This window comes from Mustela putorius, unplaced genomic scaffold (assembly GCF_011764305.1).
Source record: "Mustela putorius furo isolate JIRA1106 unplaced genomic scaffold, ASM1176430v1.1 tig00003942_pilon_pilon_pilon, whole genome shotgun sequence".
Taxonomy (NCBI): domain Eukaryota; kingdom Metazoa; phylum Chordata; class Mammalia; order Carnivora; family Mustelidae; genus Mustela; species Mustela putorius.
Genome location: NW_025422087.1, coordinates 19697022 through 19702217, shown reverse-complemented (window position 1 = coordinate 19702217; position 5196 = coordinate 19697022). Strand labels below are relative to the sequence as shown.

The 5196-nt window shown below is 41.6% G+C and overlaps 1 long non-coding RNA gene across 1 annotated transcript; it reads left to right on the top strand.

Annotated features, from left to right (window-relative positions):
• The first annotated feature begins 2312 nt into the window (after positions 1 to 2312).
• Positions 2313 to 4746, top strand: LOC101677698. Its single transcript, XR_200147.3, has 3 exons — positions 2313 to 2861; positions 3175 to 3302; positions 4365 to 4746. It is a non-coding gene; the product is annotated as an uncharacterized LOC101677698 (long non-coding RNA).
• Positions 4747 to 5196: the final 450 nt, after the last annotated feature.

Below are 5196 nucleotides of genomic sequence, written 5' to 3'. Positions count from 1 at the left end.
CTCTGACTAACTTACTACACTTATTACATTTACTACACCCTCTAGTTCCATCCATGTTGTTGCAGATGGAAAGATTTCATTTTTTTTGTGGCTGAGTAGTATTCCATTGTGTGTGTGTGTGTGTGTGTATCTATATATATCTATATATCTATCTCACATCTTTATCCACTCATCAGCAATGGACATTTGGACTCTTTCCATAGTTTGACTATTATGGACATTGCTGATAAACACTGAGGTGCAGGTGCCCCTTCACATAACTACGTTTGTATCTTTGGGGTAAATACCTAGTAATGAAATTGCTGGGTCATAGGATGGCTCTATTTTTACCCTTTTGAGGAGCCTCCATACTGTTTTCCAGAGTGCCTGCACCAGCTTACATTCCCACCAACAGTGTAGGGGGTCCCCCCTTTCTCCACATTCTTACCAACATCTGTCTTTTCCTGACTTGTTAATTTGAGCCATTCTGACTGGTGTGAGGTGATATCTCATTGTGGTTTTGATTTGTATTTGTATTTCCCTGATGCACATTAAGTGATGTCGAGTATATTTTCATGTGTCTTTTGGTCATCTGGATGTCTTCTTTGGAGAAATGTCTGTTCATGTCTTCTGCCCATTTCTTGATTGGATTATTTATTCTTTGGGCGTTGAGTTTGAGAAGTTCTTTATATTTTGGATACTGGCGCTTTATCTGATATTTTATTTGCAAATATTTTCTCCCATTATGTTAGTTGTATTTTGGTTTTGTTGACTGTTTCCTTTGCTGTACAAAAGCTTCTGACCTTGATGAAGTCCCAATAGTTCATTTTTGCCCTTGATTCCCTTGTCTTTGAGATTTTTCTGGGAAGAAGTTGCTGCGGCTGAAGTCGAAGAGGTTGCTGCCTGTGTTCTCTTCAAGGATTTTGATAGATTCCTATCTCACACTGAGGTCTTTCATCCATTTTGAATCTATTTTTGTGTGTGGTGTAAGGAAATGGTCCAATTTCATTATTCTGCATGTGGCTGTCCAATTCTCCCAACACCATTTGTTGAAGAGACTGTCTTTTTTCCATTGGACATTCTTTCCTGCTTTGTCAAAGATTAGTTGACCATAGAGTTGAGGTCCATTTCTGGGTTCTCTATTCTGTTCCATTGATCTATGTGTCTGTTTTTGTGCCAATACCGTACTGTCTTGATGATTACAGCTTTGTAATAGAGCTTGAAGTCTGAAATTGTGATGCTGCTAACTTTGGCCTTCTTTTTCAACATTTCTCTGTCTATTCAGGGTCTCTTCTGGTTCTATATAAATTTTAGGATTATTTGTTCCATTTATTTGAAAAATTTGATGGTATTTTGATATCATACTTAATTTGGGTATATTAGAAGAAACTGCCTCCCAAAATTTTAAAGAAAGAAAAACATATATATTTATAAAAATAAGGGTACACAATGAAAGGATGGAATATGACTGTAAAGATGAAAATTAAACAAGATTCTAAAAAAGGAATTGATAATATAAGATATTGGTTGGGAAAAGAAAAGAAAAGTATATGATCAGGGTGGAGACTAGAAGAAAGCCATGCACTAGGTTTAGAGTATATTTTGATCTATTAGAAGACATTGTATCCCAAAATTTAAAGAAAGAAAAACTTATATGTATTCAAAAAATAAGGTCAAATATAATGAAGGGATAGAATATGATCATAACAATGAAAATTTTAAAAGATTTTTTAAAAAAGGTATTGATAAAATAAAATAGTTAAAAAAACATTAAAATAGGAAAGAGGAAAAATTTTTAAGAAAAATAAAATTTAAAAAATTTAACTTTGAAAGACTCATGGGAAAAAAGCCATGACTTCTATGTGCTGTATTCCGTACCTCTGAAGTTTTGCAGTTCTCATTGATCAGTGAACTTGGTCTTGGCTGGATGTTTTTGCTGATCTTCTGGGGGAGGGGTCTCTTGCAGTGAATTGCAAGGTGGAATTGCACCACCCTTTCCAGGGGCCAGGTTAAGCAATCTGCTGGGTTCAGTCTCCGTAGCTTTTGTTCCCTGAATGTTTTCCATAGAGCTCTGGAGGATGGGAATGAAAATGGCGGCCTCCCAATCTCTGGCCCAGAGGAGCCAAGAGCTTGGGCCCCCACTCCTCAGTGTGCCCTCAGAGAAAAGCAGTAAATCCCTCCTATCTCCCTGGTCTCTGGCCGCTCTCCAAGCTCACTGGCCTGTGACTGAGCATTTCTGTCTCTGGTCATGGCCCCGTTTGGAGTCTCCAAAGCCAGCAAATTCCTGCCACACACTCTTGTGCTGCTCCTACCAGAGAAGGAAGGAAGGTGAGTCTCCTTGGATCTGCCACTTGTGGGGTCCCTGCTGGAAAAGCAGTGTCCCAACTGTGCCTTGGATCATTGTTTAAGGTAAGCCCAAGCTGAGAGCTCCCTTCTCGGCTCCATCTCTGCCGCCATCTTCTCTGCTCCTATACCTGAGGGTTCTGCCACACTCAGACACCCCTGGTCTTTCTGTGATCCTGTGGGACCTGAGACCACACTGTCCCTGTGAGGGCTTCATCCCCCGCTTAGCTTCTGGAGTAACTTACCTCAGTGGAGCAGACTTCCAAATGTTCCGATTTTGTGCTCCACTGCTCCACTGCTTGCTGGGATCCACTCCTCCCCCTGTGCTCTGTCTTCCTGTATGTTGTCCTGGATTCACTTCTCCGCACATACTACCTTCCAGGAAGTGTTCACTTTTCCTTCCTAGAATGCTGCTCTGCTCCTATTCAATCTCCAGCTAGCTGCTGCACATGAAGACAACGGCGTTGGCAGAGGCAGTGATGCCCTTGTCTTCTCCAGAGGCTACAGTGGTGATGCTGTTGTTGCTTTGTCCATGTCTAGTAAGTGGAGCCACAGATTCTTAAAAGGAAGCTCCAGTAGATACTGATAGGCAAGGGGAAAAATCTTGTCTTTCTGATGTTTTCCTCTAGAACCATCCCTCTAGAACCTCTCTGTCCCCTAGTACTTGACCCCTTTTACCTTGGCTGGGGGGCTGTTTCAGGATTTGCTCCACTCCTGGGTTCAGATGCTCTATTTCTCCCACTCAGCTAGAGTCTTCTGTGAAGTCAGCACTGTTATTGAGCCCCTAAATACCTGTTGTGTTGGCCCCAAGGATATCCTGTAAATAAGATATATATTTTCCGTTTCTTCTAGGAACTGACAATCCAGCAGGGAGATGAAGAAGTAAACAGTTTCTAGGAGGATATGATCACAGGGTGCTCAGCAAGCACATGGTGGTGTCACATAATTCAGCTTTGGGGAACCAGGGAACTTGGGCTACAGTAAGTGGCGTCTGTGCAGAGACCATGGGATTAGTAGGTTAGCATAGGGTGGGGCAGACGGAATGACCCAAACAAAGACCTGGAGACCACAGAGAACATTTTAGATTTAGAGACTAGGGTTTTCTTTTGATCCTAAGCTGCAATATTCCAGGAAAAAAGTCCACCCCTCCTTCCACCACCATACTCAATTTCATTCAAGAGACCGCTCTATTTATTTTCTGGCTCTAAGATCAGACGTTCTATCTCCTTCCCTCACACTGCCCGCATGGGTAGTGTTTCCAGGCCTCTCAGACGCTGACTCCTAATGAGATCAGTTAGTCCTTTAGTAACGATGAGCTCTATGTCACACCTGATTCACACAGAATTTAGCCTTCAAATAGTAATACCACCTGCGGGCCTGTCAGTGTATTTATCTGGCATGTATTTTTACTCAGTGACAACTAAGTGCTCAGAAGTAGGCTATGATACACAGCTTACATGTTGTGTGTGTGTGTGTGTGTGTGTGTGTGTGTGTGTGTGTGTGTGTGTAGAAAACACATAAAGGACACCCCAGGTGGTTTTTACTCCCTTAATTATCATGTTGCTTCTTAACCTTCACATGGCTAATAGTAAGCAAATTCTATATATTTTTTTTTCTCTTAAATCTTTCATTGCAGTCCGCAGCTGAAGTTTTTTGTTTGTTTGCTTTTTTTTCTTTGATAGGTCTGATTAATGTCTTTAGAAAAAGGAAAGATGAATTTTTCTCACCCCATAGTTAGTATTACAGTAGCAAAGGGAGTCAAAAGCTGGAACCCATGAAAGCAAGCCTGGGACCATGGCTTCAGCTTGTGTGTGACCCCCACACCCATTAATTTGGCAGCTTCATTTGCATTGAATCTTCAAGTCTGTCCTAGTATTATCTTTATAGCTAAAGATAAAATTCCTTCTATTTTCCTTTATGCTAGGAGAGGGCTCTCTCTAAATGTCCTGTCTATTGTCCCCAAAGCAAAAACGATTCCTCCCAGTGTGAAATATTGCACGCACAACTTTTTCTGCTTTTCTTTTCCTTTCTTCTCCCCCCAGGTTTTGCAAAGGAACTCTGAAACCAACTTCTGCAATGGAGTGAATCTGCCCAAGGGATATTTTTTACCCTGAAAAAACACGAACTCCCCTAAGAACCGAAGAGCTGTTTTTTTGCAGAACTATTTTATTGTTATTTGGGACTGATGGACTGTCAGTCTTTTCTGCCAGAAACAGAAATGCTAATTGGGCCATCAGTATGTTGGGATGGAGGACTCCCACTTCTATGCTTGGCTTAGGCCCAGGTGGACAATGGTTTTGCTGAATCTTGTTTTCGTAGGTCCTTCTGGAGATGCAGCCGGTAAGAAATGTTGGCAATCGAGAGAATATTGCTTTAAACAAGTTCATTGTAGTACATTTTTCACCAAATTACATTAGCATATATAACGTGGATTATTGATTTCTTCTTTACTTGTTGTGGTTTCTGGGCAAAAGTCCAGTTTCCAAAAGCAAAGAGAACATACACACACTTGAATGGAGAGTCATTCCCTTCTCTATTTTCTTTATTTTAGAGGTGGGTGACATGGTCCAGGAAAGTAGTGTGACTTGGTACTCTGATTTTTCCACCTAACACTGGCATCGGGCTGTACTCAAGCCTCCCATGGTATGGTATAGGTCTTCTAATCTGAATCCAAAACAGAGAGGGAGGAACAGGCTGGGAACCATTTGCTGGGGCGGCAGAGTACCCTCCCTCTGTTAAGCGCCGATGCTGTGTCAGACAGTAGATGGCGCTGTAGTGACAATCCCTTCTCTGATAAATGATGTCCTTATTTTGCCGAAGAGGAAATTGAGACTTGTTGAGGTTGAGGAATTTGTTCTAGGTCACCTCAAAGCA